Below are 15,652 nucleotides of genomic sequence, written 5' to 3' on the forward strand. Positions count from 1 at the left end.
CTCCTCCTCCCTCTCTGAGTGTAGTTTACGATTGGAGGAGGAGAGCGGTCACATGAAACAGAGGAGAGTGATCATGTGACCAGCGGGAAAGAACAGTGACACAGTATGTACGAGAAGTGACTGCCAGTGATTGTTTTAAAACTTTAGAGTACGCTGGAAGTGCTGACCCAGGAGACTGGGAGGTCTCCTGGGAGTGCAAGGAGGCTGTGCAATGTAAAGGAGCTGTGTACTGTGCAGGGGAAAATGCTGTGTAATGTAGAGGAGCTACATAATGTGCGGGGATCTGTGCAATGTTCGCAGGGAGGGGGGGCTTTGGTCTGTGTAATGTACAGGGGGGAAGGTTTGGTCTGTGTAATGTGCAAGGGGGCCTTTGATCTGTGTAATGTGCAGGGGGGGGCTTTGATCTGTGTAATGTGCAGGGGGGGCTTTGGTCTGTGTAATGTGCAGGGGGGGGCTTTGGTCTGTGTAATGTGCAGGGGGGGTTGGTCTGTGTAATGTGCAGGGAGGGGGGAGCTTTGGTCTGTGTAATGTGCAGTGGGGGCATTGGTATGTCTAATGTGTGGGGTGGGGTGGCTTTGATCTGTGTAATGTGCATGGGGGGACTTTGGAATGTAAAAGGGGCTGTTGAGTTTTTTTCCTTAAACTTCCCTCTTAAAATTAGGGTGCGTGTTATACGCCTGTGCGTGTTATACGCCGATAAATACGGTAATAAAAAAATGTTATAATACATTAAAAGCAGACTATTCTATATAAAACTTGCCATCTTGCATACAGTCATGCTCAAAAGTTTGCATACCCTTGCAGAAATTGTGAAACTGTGGCATTAATATTGAAAATATGACTGATCATGCTAAAAACTGTCTTTTATTTAAGGACAGTAATCACACAAAGCCATTTATTATCACATAGTTTTTTGGATTCTTTTAGAATCATAATAACAGAAATCACCCAAATGGCCCTGATCAAAAGTTTACATACCCTAGAATGTTTGGCCTTGGTACAGACACAGAAGGTGGCACACACAAGTTAAAAGGGCAATTAAAGGTTAATTTCCCACATGTGTGGCTTTTTAAATTACAATTCGTGTCTATATAAATAGTCAGAGTTTGTTAGCTCTCACATGGATGCACTAAGCAGGCTAGACACTGAGCCATGAGGAGTTAGAAAAGAACAGTCAAAAGACCTGCATAACAAGGTAAGGAACTTTACAAAGATGGAAAAGGATATAGAAAGATATCCAAAGCCTTGAATATGCCAGTCAGTACTGTTTAACTACTTATTAGGAAGATGAAAATTAGGGGATCTTTTGATAACAAGCCATAGTCGGGTAGACCAAGAAAGATTACAGCCACAACTGGTGGAAGAATTGCTCAGGATACAAAGAAAAACCAGCAGGTAACCGCAGGAAAAATACAGGCTGCTCCCCCAAAAAGACGGTGTGGTTGTTTTTAAGGAGCACAATTGAACAATACTTTAACAAAAAAAGAGCTCCATCGTTGAGCTGCCAGAAGAAAGCCTTTACTGCGCCAATGCCATGAAAAAAGCCAACGAGGCATGTCAAGGTCTTGTTGGGCATATTGTAACCAGGATTTTTTGTGGAACTTGTACAGGAAAGGCTTCCTTCTGGCAACTTGATCATGCCGCTAATTTTTTGTCCAAGTATCATTGTATTAGTCATCGCTAATGGTGCAGCAGAAAACACATAGCACAGTGAGGAAGGTTTGTAGTCTAGGATGATAGGACAGTCAAAATTAGAAGCAGCGCCCCCCACAGTTGCAGAATGCCGGCCACCCGAATACCGGAGGCAGCGTAGCCGCTTTATGGAGGCACTAGACTAATTTGCCTCTCAGCCCAGTCCGTCCCATAAGACTGGCGCTCCACTAATAATGTAGCACAAGCCAGTGGGAACACTTTCCATGCTGCCCTCCCTGCAAAGTGCTGCCCTAGGCCTGGGCAGGATACAGCGTTGGAAGTAACCACCTCAATACGAGATCGTATGGCGGTATTGAGGTGGTTAAAATAAGTGGTTTGCTCCAAAAGCTGAACCTGTACAACACAATTACTTTAAAGATTGGAGTTGCTTCAGGATGAAGTAAGTTAGACCAGTGTTTCTCAACTCCATTCTTCAAGGAGCCCCAGGTCATGTTTTCAGGATTTCCCTCAGATGAAACGGCTGTGGTAAATACCAAGACAGTGAAACTGATCAAATCACCTGTGCAAAATAATGGAAAGCCTGAAAACATGACCTGCTGGGGCGCCTTGAGGACCGGAGCCGAGAAACACTTCTGCCAGTGTAAACATTAAACTTACAATTTTCTTCTTAACCACTTGGGATCCGCGCTATGGACGAAAGACGTCCATAGCGCGGCTCTCAAGTGCCGAGTGGACGTCCTGTTGTTGTCATTCCCCGTGCGCGCCGCGCAGCGGGGAAAACAACGTGCACGGCACATCGCTCGGGAGCCGATGCGTGTGCCTGGCGGCCGCGATGTCCGCCAGGTACCCACGATCGGCGGTGACAGCAGGGATGTGGAGCTCTGTGTGTAAACACAGAGCTCCACGTCCTGTCATGGAGAGAGAAGACCGATCTGTGTCCCTTGTACATAGGGACACAGATCGGTCACCTCCCCCAGTCAGTGCCCTCCCCCCACATAGTTAGAACACACCCAGGATACACATTTAACCCCTTCCTCACCCCCTAGTGTTAACCCCTTCACTGCCAGTCACATTTCTACAATAATTAGTGCATTTTTATAGCACTGATCGCTGTATAAATGTGAATGGTCCCAAAATTGTGTCAAAAGTGTCCGATATGTCCGCCGCAATATCGCAGGCCTGACAAAAAAAAAACGCAGATCGCCATCATTACTAGTAAAAAAAGAAGAAAAAAAATCATAAATCTATCCCCTATTTTGTAGGCGCTATAACTTTTGCCAAACCAATCAATATACGATTATTGCGATTTTGTTAAGAAAAATATGTAGAAGAATACGTATCGGCCTAAACCGAGGGAAATTTTTATTTTTATTTTTTAAAAATTGGGATATTATTATAACAAAAAGTGAAAAAGTGTTTTTTTTCAAAATTTTCTGTCTTTTTATGTTTATAGCGCAAAAAATAAAAATCGCAGAGATGATCAAATACCACCAAAAGAAAGCTCTCTTTGTGGGAAAAAAATTTATAAATATATAATTTGGGTACAGTGTTGTATGACCGCGCAATTGTCATTCAAAATGCGTCAGCGCTGAAAGCTGGTCTGGGCACGAAGAGGGTTAAGTGCCCAGTAATGAAGTGGTTAAAGTTGCTGTAAACCCTCATTTATACCCAATTAAGTGACTAGCCTCAGGTGATATACAGAGATTAAACAAATCCTGCTACATAAGTTGTAGCTGTGTAACTACAGCCGTCTTTCTCCTTCATCCATTCAAAGTGCAGAATTACCCAGGATCTCTCATCTCTGAAAAGAAGGAGGCGTAGAGCCAATGTTACATCAGTGAGAAGAGCGCCGAGAGCAGCTTGGAGGAAAGGGACACACCTCCCTTCACACAGGAACAGAGTTGAGGCTGTCAATCACAGGATGTGGCCTACCCTGTCACCATTTTTCTCCTGGTGTCAGAAAAACCCATCAGAAGTGACTCTGATAGCAGAGGAATGAGGCAGTAGACAGAAATGACACTTCTTGCTTTTGATTGAAACACACACGCACTTTACAGGAATATGCTTTATTCAGATTTTAGGTCTGAGGTGTAAAACATAACACTTTCTGGGTCAACTGCCCTCTGCTGTAGACCTTATATCCCAGTTCAATAGCTATATTTAGGGCCAGTGTTGCAGCTATAAGTGACCTATGTTATCGAACCATAATGGCTGCTATGAGTCTGTGAGCCAAGATCTGCTAAGTAGTGCATCATGACCATAACTGACATTTGAAACCACTACCACTTTTAAAGATCTTGTATACCAGTAAGAAAGCTGAGATGGTAGGAGTCTGGGCGGCTGTGAGTGATATCACTAACTGTCCAGTGCAATCCATCCATAACTGTCCGTGCAGAACAAGCATGTGATCAGCTGGATGTGGAGGTGTGAAGGAGAGCTTGGCAAATGTATTTTGAACATATAGACAAGCAATTACAGTATATTATGTGTAAATAACCAGTAAGACCTCAGGGCCCAATCTTACACATAATAGATTTACCTTCACAGGACAGCTTGCCCAAAGCATTTCCACCACCCCCTACTAAAAAAAAAAAAAAAAAAATTACTGGATCATTTTCAAAAACAAATTGCACAAAAAATGGCAATAACCCATGATTGGTAAATGAGTCATGAAGGTAAGGAGGGATCTATGTGTTTCCATAAACTTATTTGATTCAAACAAACCTTTGAGATGCACAGTTGTACTAGTCGAGTCTGGTTGTGATAACACATTCATTCTGGGTTCTGATATGTCGAATTGATACTCTACAGCAGGGATCCTCAAACTACGGCCCTCCAGCTGTTGTATAACTACACATCCATTCACAGACATGACTAGGCATGATGGGAATTGTAGTTCCTGAACAACTGGAGGGCCGTAGTTTGAAGACCCATGCTGTACGGGGTGCCCAACCTTTTGAAGAGCGAGGGCCACTTAAGCAACTTGGTAACCAGTCGAGGGCCACAATGAGCAGAGTGGGCAGATGACAGGTCATGGCTACTCTATAGGCCCTCCGATCCGCCCTGATGGAAGGTGGAAGGAGAACAATTCCCTGCTGTTTTTCGGATTGGAGGTAGGCAGGCGTAAACAGACATCTGTCGCTCTATAGAGGTGAATTAAGGGTCCCATTTGGTCGGGCTGATCGTGTGAAAAGGGCCTAAGGCTGCTTTCACATTGATGCGCTGTGGTTTACCCACACCGCGGGTGCAGTGTAGTGCACCTGTGTCTATCATGTGGGTTAGCTGAACTTTGCCATAGACTCCACCTGTGGCAAAAGCTGACACTGTAGAGGAAGCATCGGTTTATGGGGCTCTGCTCCGCAGCCGCTTTCTTCCTCTACCACCAGCTTTATTCACAACACTGATGCTTTGGTATGGCGGGTCGTAACCTGTGATCTGGGCTTCCCAACCCACCATTCCAGAGCAGGAGGTTGCGGGCCACATCAGAGGGCTCCGCGGGCCACATCAGAGGGCCCCCCGGGCCACTGGTTGGCCACCCCTGCTGTACTGCCTCCCTCTACAAAGAGATTTTGCTGAAATATGCAAACACTACTTTATTACTATCATTTTCATGCTGCGAGACAATTTAAAAAAAAGCAAGTTTTCTGCAGTGCATGAGCTTGCTATAAAACTAAGTGCTACCTCATCTAATATGGATTTTAAGGTACCCATTTTAAATTCCCCCCAAAAAACATCATGCATAAAAAGATGGCAGCTTAGATTTAAAAAAATAGAACACTAAAGCCTTGTATGCACAATCAAATTTTTAGACGGGAATTGTGCGATGACAGGCTGTTGGCGGAAAATCAGACCGTTTGTATGCTCCATCAGACAACTGTTGGATTTTCCGGACAAATGTTGGATGAGTGAATGAATGAATGAAAAACTTATATAGCGCGGCACATGCGAACTGAATCGCCTCTGGGCGCATGATGTTTCATGTCTCATGACATCAAAAGAGCAGAGTTTTAATCCGTCTTCTGAAAGTCAGGTGGTTTTCCTCCAACCGAACGCTGGTTGGTAAAGCGTTCCATAGTCTCGGACCTTGAAAAGCAAACCTTCTTTCTCCTTTGGACTTGTATTTGGTTTTTGGAACCTTGACCAGATTTTGGTCAGTGGATCGCAGAACGCGATTAGAATTGTGAGGTTCTATCTTGTCGCAAAGATATTGCGGCGCCTTCCCATGGATGCACTTATGTGTCAGGCAGAGTGCTTTAAATACAATTCTGTCTTTTACTGGCAACCAGTGAAGGGTTCTCAGCGAAGGTGAGATTGATTCCCATGGCAGGCTTTAAAATTTTCAGCAATCAACGGTCTGTTGTCGGATTTTCCAAGCAAGTGTACAGAAGCCTGTCTGAGAAAACTCCAAAGTATAAACATGCATGTTCGAAAGCAATGCTTACTAAACACAACATTAGCAGAAGGTGCCCAAAGGGTGACGCTAAAGAGCTAAAAAAACGACGTAATACGTAACAGAGGCGATTCAGTTTGCATGTGTTGCGCTATATACGTTTCTCACTCACTCACTCAACTACGTTTGCGTTTGTTGGCCGACAATTGTGTGCCGTTTGCATGCAAGACATGTTTTTGGCCAACACCCTACGGACAAAAGTCTGTGGCTTTGCGGAAAATCCGATTGTGTATAGGAGGCTTATGGGGAAGATTTACTAAAACTGGAACACTCCGAATCTGGTTCAGCTGTGCATGGCAACCAATTGGCTTCTAACATCAGCTTGTTCAATTAAGCTTTGACAATTAGGTTCCATTAACATTGTGCGATTTTCATTGCGACTTTGACCAAAGTGATCGTTTTGTTTGTGCTCTACAAAGAAACTAGATATGTGCAGAACAGAACAGTTTGTATAGTTGACTTTGGTTTCTTTATTTTCTAATTAATTCCAAATATTTAGAAGGATTCAAATTCGGATCGGTCAAAAAACGATCAATCGATTTGAATTCTGTGTGAAGAAACGCTGGTTGTTAAGGAGCATCCTTAACAACATATGACTCAACAGCTGTCAGAAGGTTTCTCTACAGCTGAATGTAAGCAAAAAGAATGTCAGCAATGAAAAAACAAACAAAAAAAACAGTGCCTCTTCCCCGTAACCCTTGGCTGCAGGCGGGGGGACTTATCAGAATATGCCCTTGTACCCCTACTCCTTCATCAAAAAAGTAAATAAAAAATGTTTTGTCCTTAAAAAATTAAAAAAAAAAAAAAAAGTCCCTCGCTGTAGATCCATCTTTAATCACGATGGCCACTGACACCACCTCTTACCAGAAAAAAATAAAATAAAAACACTCTGGTCCCGGCGAAGGCTCCTGCCGTCTGACAGCTCTTAAATAAGCAAGGGGCAGGGTCACCCAGGGGACGTCAGCAGGTGGCACCACCCCCCTTTGCGATGTCACGACCTGAGGGCATATTGGGATGGTGATGCCACGAGGAAGCAGTGCCACCCAGTTACATGGCCCAGCCCCTTAGTTATTTAAGAGTTGTCAGACGGCAGGACCGTTTTTCCTTTTTTGGGTCGATTGTGGCAGTGGGCTTTGAGATTGAGGATGGATCTACACCGGGGGACATTTTTTAAATAAATAGTCAAAAACTGCCTACGGTCATTTGACACTACACTTTTCTTTTGGTGAATGAGTAAGGGTTCTATGTATACCACACTCACATTTGGGGGGGGGGGGGTAGAGAGAACTTTCAGCTTCTGATAATCCCGCCCGCAGACCCCCACAACCACCTTTCTTTTGGGTAAATGGAGGTCAGCTGTTATATCTAGCATGTCGTCACATTCATTGCAACATTTTATTCAGCAGAATTTACCGCTGAATAAAAAAAATCGTTTCAAGGGTGCAGTGTTTTGGCTTTTCTATTTAGGGGTATACTAGCTTTTGAGTTCTAACCTCTTATTTTTTACGTTTGCATTGCTAAAAGTGCAGCATTTACTTGCTTCGCACCATTTGTTCTTGGAGCTGCCTTTTGTTTTCAGCACACCACTTTTTCGAGGGAAAATAAAAGTTGAATAGATGAAAAATGTGTACCTAAACACGTTACAGTCAACACATCTCCCTAGCGCCATACATATAATAAAAACTAGGCACACACCTGTTAGGCCCATTATCTCCAATTAAAAATGTCCCGATGCTGGACAATTCTCCTCAGAATCCGCTGGCCAGCAGGGAATAGGGACAGGGAAGCATCACTGGTTGCTAGGATGCCAAGCACTATCTCACTGTGAATGACAGCATCAATGTTTTGCTGTTGAGAATATCAGTGGAAGATTATCGTGAGACATTTGCTTTGGACCTCACGGAACACATTGGACATTACTTTTTGGATTTTGTGGGACATTACCTTTTTAGACCCAATTTTAATAATTTATGTACATTGTACAGCTGTGGCCAAAATATTTAAGAATGACACAAAATATTATTTTTCACAAAGTCTGCTGCTTTAGTGTTTTTAGATATTTTTGTCAGATGTTACTATAATATACTGAAGTATAGTTACAAGTATTTTAGAAGTGTCAATGGCTTTTATTGACAATTACATACATTTTATGCAAAGACTGTTGACCATTCTATTTCAAGACCTCTGCAATTCGCCCTGGCATTCTGCCAATCAACTTCTGAGCCATATCCTACACTGAGGGAAGCCCTTTATTGCATAATCAATGCTTGGCGTTTGTCAGAAGTGTTTTTTTTTTTTCAGCTGCCTTGAGGATTGACCACAAGCTCTCAATGGGATTAAGGTCTAGGGAGTTTCCTGGCCACGGACCCAAAATTATGATGCTTCCCCCAAACCACTTATTACTTTTGCATTATGGCAAGGTGCTCCATCATGCTGGAAAAGGCATTGTTCAAACTGTTCATGGATGGTTGCTCTCGGGGGATGTTTTTGTACCATTCTTTATTCATGGCTGTGAGTGAGCCCACTACCTTGGCTGAGAAGCAATCACACACATGAATGGTCTCAGGATGCTTTACTATTGGCATGACACAGGACTGATGGTTGAACCCTCTAGATGTGATAAGTCATACTGTGCTAGGTGTCTTCATGACAAACATGATCTAAAAAAAGGAAAATAGTCATAACAGCATCCCTCAAATTACATTAAAGTGTTACTAATCCCAGGAACCTGCATTCACTATATCTGGTCTCCCACAGTACACAGAACATGGAAATGCAATTTTAGTAAACATAAACTGCAAACTACCTTTTCTCATCAGCAGTATATATTTACTGCTGATGAGAAATTTACATTTGTGATTTTTATCAAGCAATTCGTTTTCATTCTACGGACTGCCCTAGGAGGCTGCAGGACCCCTGCCCCCCTCTGGGGATTGCCGATTCGCCATGTGCTGATCACATGCACTCCCAAGAAAAAAAAATCCTCTAGCAATACACACTAAATGGAGCATGTGTTGAGTGACTCCAAAGGCTCTTATCAGAAGATGGATTGGGGACAGTGGAAGAAGGGAAAGGTTAGAGAATACAGGATCAAAACAGCTATTTTTACCGAATGCAAAGAACCCCTTAGGCTCCACAGTGAATATAACAAGCATGCTTTACTGCATATACCGACTGATTTTACTGTTGTGGGTTTAGTAACACTTTACAAGGGAAAATAAACTGCATTGTATAAAAGTGATTGGTATTCAAGTTTTAATGTTGACGTATGCCTTCTGTCACTGCTTTAAACCACTTCAACAATTACAAATGACTGGGTTTTGCAGTGTCCAGATGGACTCTAATGATGTATCCTAATTAAAAAAATTAAGACCAAAATTTCTCTGGGAGATGTTCCAGATAATGTCAAAGGAAAACAAAAAAGTGCAATTAGTAGAGGATTTATGGGTGAATCTTCCAGTGCTGTGAAGTGTCCAAAAGATACAGTATAATGACTAATTAATTGAAGGAGGTTAATTATAAAATGAATTTTGTTAACACACACAAGTTCACAGAAATATTAGAAGTTACTTAAGTTTAATGCTTAAAAGTCTGAATGCACAAACAATCTAGTATAATATATGTACTTGTGGTCAACAATGTAATATAATTATGTACAATGACACAATTTAGTATCAAAATCTTTCTACACTGTAGATTATTACGAAACTGTTAATGACATCAAACACTGTGTACTGAAAACACCATTTTTTTTGCTACCACATTTTGCAAGTTCAGTAGAACAGTCCGACTTTTCAGTATTGATTCATTTCTAGTAGGAAATAAACTCATTTCTACGTATACGGTAAAATTTATCTACAATGTCCTTTTGATTTTGATCCATAGCAGCAAAGGCACTGTACATCAGCAGATCCACAGACTTTAAGAATTTTAAAGCATTTAAAATAACAAAAGTAAAAGTACAAAAAGAATCACATATTAAACAGCAACAATGACATAAAAAGTTAAAATATTGTCTGAGGCATGGTGGCTCAGTGTGTCTCTAATATTGGACGAGAAGGCCTGAAATGAAGATCCCCTCCATGGAAGTGTTACATTCACTTGCATCTCCGTATATATCATCTGGTGGTGGAACAGTGGTGAGGATGATCCTTCTGAGACTCCTCTGGTGCCTCATTTGTAAACCAGTAATGACAAGAGTACAACAAAATTTCTGTGGAAAATGGCCATGCTGTAAACTATCCAGGAGGGAAAATGCTGAATTACTCGGGGTGTAGGTCTGTCTGCAAAAAATAAATAAGAAAGTTTTAATTTACACACCAAATCACTATGATTGCATTTGTTTTCACATGCATACAGATTTTTTTTTTACAGCCTTTAAAATTACAATCCAAGCGGTTATAAGACTATATACCCCCCCCCCCCCAAGCGTTTTCCTTTTCATTTTGAATAGTGGTTGAAACTCCTATACATTTTTTGGGTAATTTATTCTTCTCTTCCTGCCCTGTACGTATCAATGGAAGCGAGAAGAAATGTTTGGGAATAATTCAAAATCTCCTTTTGGACTAGTGACCCTATTGGAAGATTTCTCCTCTATTCCTGTTCTGGAGACAACTCAAAATTTAGAATTTTTCCTTACTTTCAATCCCTATGACAATACTCTCTAGGACAACAGTGAGCGAACCTCCCAGACACAAACAGCGCAATAAAAACCTGCACGTGATTCCAACTGCTCATTAGGCTATCCAAAAATAAAACATTCGAACTTTAGATATAATTTCAGAAATAGCAAGATTGATACTTGCCAACCGACAATACTGCAGTGTGTTAAAGATGGAAGATGAATTGCCTTTTGTTGTTTTTAGTGATCTCTCTCCCTTATGTGTATGACCACCCATAGTTTTGACAGGCAGAGGCAGCATGAGTGTCATGAAGAAGTGATGGCCAATGAAAGCAAGGAAATTGATTAACAAGCTTTACAGTTGATGTAAACCCTCACATACCCAGTGAAGTTATCAGTCTCAGATGATACACGAGATGAAAAAAATCCTCCTACATAAGTTTTACATGTACATCTGCTGTCTTCAGCGTTATATACTGCTTAGAAAGTGGACGTCCTGTTAGAATTTATCTTCCTGATTCACCCGTGGGTGTGGTTTCTTGCAAAACACTGGGAGACAACCGATTGGAGAAAAGGCACACACACCCCCTCTCCACTTAGGCAGTAAAAGGAAGAAACAATGCAGAGCTGTGCTGTGAATAGACCAGCTCTCTGCTATTTATAGCACCCACCCTGACACAAGCTTCAGCCTGGTTTTATCATAGTTGATGAAAAACGTGTCAAACGTTATGCTGATAACAGAAGAACGGAGCAGGAGAAAGGCACAGGACTTAGGGCTTTGAAGCGAGGTAGGGAAACACTGCATGTGTCCAGCTCACGTTTTATGAATGGGGGATTACATCCACTTTAAGGGAATAGGAGAACAGAAACCTGATGATCTCATTGCACCTGACAAACATTCATATAACAATGGTTATCACCCAAAGTTAGTAATACCAGTGGTTGCCGGTCAGATCTTGATCAACAGTTGATTTACTTTTTTCCCCTGAGCTGTTTGAGAACCTATGGGTAACTTTACTCAGGTAGTTTGGGATAGATTTATTTTTATTTTTTTTACTATATTCTAAAACGTTGCTCCTTTATACTTAAAGCATCACCTACCAAGTCCATGGACTATTCTGCAATAAAACCCTAGTTGGAAGCTATCTTCTGCTAGTCATGGCAATTCTGACTGCATGCAAATATATTTTGACACAAGGTAAAAATGATTACACATCACGAAGACTGCATATTTACATAATTGTAGCCTAGAGCTCTTGTCTTGTTTTGGAAATACAGCATAACACAGTAACTATCTGACAAGCGTGGTATGGCTGAAATGTGGCCTTTGTGCTACAGCTGCCCTTACTGGCCTCTAATCCTCCATAATAACCAGTATGAGAATCTTTCATCACAGCAGTAGTTTTCCAGCTGCACACAGAATTGGCCAGAGGGGAATTTGTGGTGGGTAGTCGAGAGGAGAGGGGTCAGGAGTTGGAACTATTGTCTGATACAAATATAAACCTTTTATTTTTTTATGCTTGTGTGCTAAACAATTCAGACTGTTCAAATTACTCTTTGTTTTGCTTGCCATTATTCCCACTAAGAATTAGTGGTTAAAGTGTTATGCTTGTGGAGGCCTTCAAAATTTTGAATATGAATCCTGCAAATGGTCTTCGTACAAGCAGGCCACATATAGAGAACTCTGATGAAGGAAGGAAACTCGAGAATTGGGGCAAAACTAAAGCTACTCAGACTTACATGGTAAGTCTGTGCAGTAAAATGTAACCATAAGGCTTAATTTCCACTGACGTTTTTACAGCCACTTTTCTGAGCGTTTTTTACAGCTTAAAAACGCCTGTCCATGTTATTCTATGGCATCATGCCCACATAGGCGTTTTTGAGCTTCAAATGGCATAGGCGTGTTTGAGCTGTAAAAAAAAAAACGCAGGACCAGGGCGTTCTGAAGCTCCAGAGTAGAGCTGTAAAAACGCCAGACGTTAAAAAACGCTCAAAAACGCTAACCGCGGCATTTTTAAAGCTGCAGTTAACAAAACAAAATTTTTTTTTTTTTTTTTACAAAATAAACATGGACAGGCGTTTTTAAGCTGTAAAAAAGGCCAACACAAGTGGCTGTAAAAACGCCAGTGGAAATGAAGCCTAACTGTGTATCCAGCTTATGAGCAGTTGTCCATTTGCTTTCATATAAAACTTAGTACCGTCAGTCTTTGCTGTTCAAATCTATATAGTTTTATGGTAAATAGAACTATATAGAGCTGGCAAAGATTTGAACAGCAAAGACTGACGGTTATAAGTTCTCTATTCAAGCAAATGGAAAACCGCTCATAAGCTGGATACACCGTTATGGTTGAGGTTTTATATAAATATACATTGCTTCCCAATAAAATTAAAACAATGATTATCCCCTGACAATAGCATCTGAAAGTGGGTGGGATATATTAGGCAGCAAGTAAACAGGTTGTCCATGAAATTGATTTTTTTGAAAGCAGAAAAAAAAAATAGACAAGTACGAATTTGACTGACTTACACAAGTGTCAAATTGTAATGGCTAGACAAACAGGTTAGAGCAACTTCAAAACTGCATTAGGACCTACCAAAAGTGGTCCAATGAAGGAAAACAGTCATGAGCGACCAAGGCTTATTGATGTACATAGGGAGCAAAGGCTGGTAGGTGAAGTCTGATTAAAAGAAGAGCTGCTGAAGCTCAAACTGCTTAAAAAGTCAATGCTGGTCTGATAGAAAGGTGTGAGAACACACACACTGCATCAGTTTGTTGCGTAAGGGGCTGAGTAGCCATAAACCGGTCAGGGGGGCCATGCCGACCCATGTCCACAACAAAAAGATTAATAGAAGGTGGCCTGGTCTGATGAATTTAAAAATGGTTTGAGGAACACAAGCTGAAGTTGTTGACTAGGCCTCCAAATTCTCCAGCTCTCAATCCAAACCGACCATCTTTGGGATGTGCTGGAAAAACATGTGAAATCCATGCAGGCTCCACCTTGCAACTTACAGTAATTAACAGATCTGCTAATGACAGCTTGGCGCCAGATAAAACAGCGTACCTTTAGAGGTCTAATGTCTGTGCCTTGAAATGTTAAAGTGAGTGATCATAACATAACGTTATGGCTGAGCGGTGTGTGTTAGCAAAAACCTGATCATTTATACTGCTTAATGCAATCGGTCTGGAATCCCTTTCTGTAGGATTTTTAAATGCTACATGCCAAAATTGCATGTTGCATTTAAAGTGGAACGATTTAGTAAAGACCTCAACGCACACTGAGCATTACAAACTCTGCTCTTAAGGGCATTTGTTTTTGGATTTTTTTCTGGCTCTAAACGCGCCTCTCCCCTTTTTTCTATCCATGCATTTAGAGGCAGAACACCCTAAAAACGTAAAAATTTTCAATATAAAAACACTGCCAGAGCATTAAAGGAGCAGTAGCGTTTTGGAAGAACCCCTCCGCGTGTTTATGCATGTTAACAGTTCGAGCATTAATTTATTGCAATGGGCATTTCACGCGTCAAACTTTTTTCTGCCAAAACGCTGCTACCAGGACGAAGGTGTTTAGGAGAGCTGGGCAAATGCCGTGTGTGCACGAGGCCTTACCATTTATGCAGCCGTTTTTCTCTGCGGTTTCAAAGTTTGTGTTGGCTATCCACAATGACACAGTTAAGGCAAATCAAAGCTTGAGTAGGGGCTTGTAGTCAAATGCTTGGCAGACATACAGAGATCAGCAGCAAAGAGTTGCTCCAGGATCAAATGTATACAGTACAGCCTATTCTGTGTTCGCTCCTCAGCAACAAAATGTGGCATACGAGGTGTGCAAAGGCTTTAAAATGGTTTAATCCAGGCCTCTTATGAAAACCTACCATTATTTTTATTAATTTTAACTTGTCTGATTTGGCCTTTGCAACCTTAAAAAGACAGTAAGGCCAGTCATACACGGTTAATGGGCAGGCTGAATGTATCAATTTGATTAAAAATCGATCAACTTGGGTATGATCAGCCTGCCAGATTCTCTTGAAATTATCACTTTGGTGGAAACCAGATTTCGCAGTATAACCCTTGTCTTGGCCATGCTGCAGGTTTGTCAGGTTGGACATTTCCACTGCAGTGACCCAGTGGATGATTTGTAATGGCAGAAATAGCTGTAATTGTATGACCATTATATATACAGTGAATATAAAGAGTCTACACCCCCCTGTTCAAAATTCAGGTTTCTGTGATGTATAAAAATGAGAAACATAAATCATTTCAGAACTTTTTCCACCTTTAATGTGAACTATAAAACTGTATAACACAGTTGAACAACAAACTAAAATCTTTTGGGTGGAGGGAAGTAAAAAAAATAATATGGTTGCATGAGTGTGCACACCCTTAAATGAATACTTTGTTGATGTATCTTTTAATTTCATTACAGCACTCAGTCTTTTTTGGGTACGAGTCAGATATGGCACATCTCGATTTGGCAATATTTGCCCACTCTTTGCAAAAACACTCCAAAGCTGTCAGATTGCAAGGGCATCCCCTGTACACAACCCTCTTCAGATTACCCCACAGATTGTCAATCAGATTTAGGTCTGAGCTCTGGCTGGGCCAATCCAAAGAACATTAATCTTCTGGTGAAGCCATTCCTTTGTTGATTTGGATGTAAGCTCCTCTTCATGTTCAGCTTTCTAGCAAAAGCCTGAAGGTTTTGTGCCAACATTGACCCGTATTTGGAACGGTTCATAATTCCCTCTACCTTGACCAAGGCCCCTGTACAGGCTGAAGAAAAAACATCACCAAAGCATGATGCTGCCACCACCATGCTTCACTGTGGATATGGTGTTCTTTTAGTGAAGTGCAGTGTTTTTGTGCCAAACCTATCTTTTGGAATTCTGGCCAAAAAGTTCCACCTTGCTTTTATCAGACCATAACATTTTCC

The 15,652-nt window shown here is 41.4% G+C and overlaps 1 protein-coding gene across 1 annotated transcript in view; it reads right to left on the reverse strand.

Annotated features, from left to right (window-relative positions):
* Positions 1 to 9,660: 9,660 nt before the first annotated feature.
* Positions 9,661 to 15,652, reverse strand: part of LOC120942863 (transducin-like enhancer protein 4) — a 151,986-nt gene continuing 145,994 nt past the window's right edge. Inside the window, 1 exon segment of the mRNA XM_040355791.1 lies at positions 9,661 to 10,386. The gene's annotated coding sequence lies outside the window, so the exon portion shown is untranslated.

Source organism: Rana temporaria, chromosome 1 (assembly GCF_905171775.1).
Source record: "Rana temporaria chromosome 1, aRanTem1.1, whole genome shotgun sequence".
NCBI lineage: Eukaryota > Metazoa > Chordata > Amphibia > Anura > Ranidae > Rana > Rana temporaria.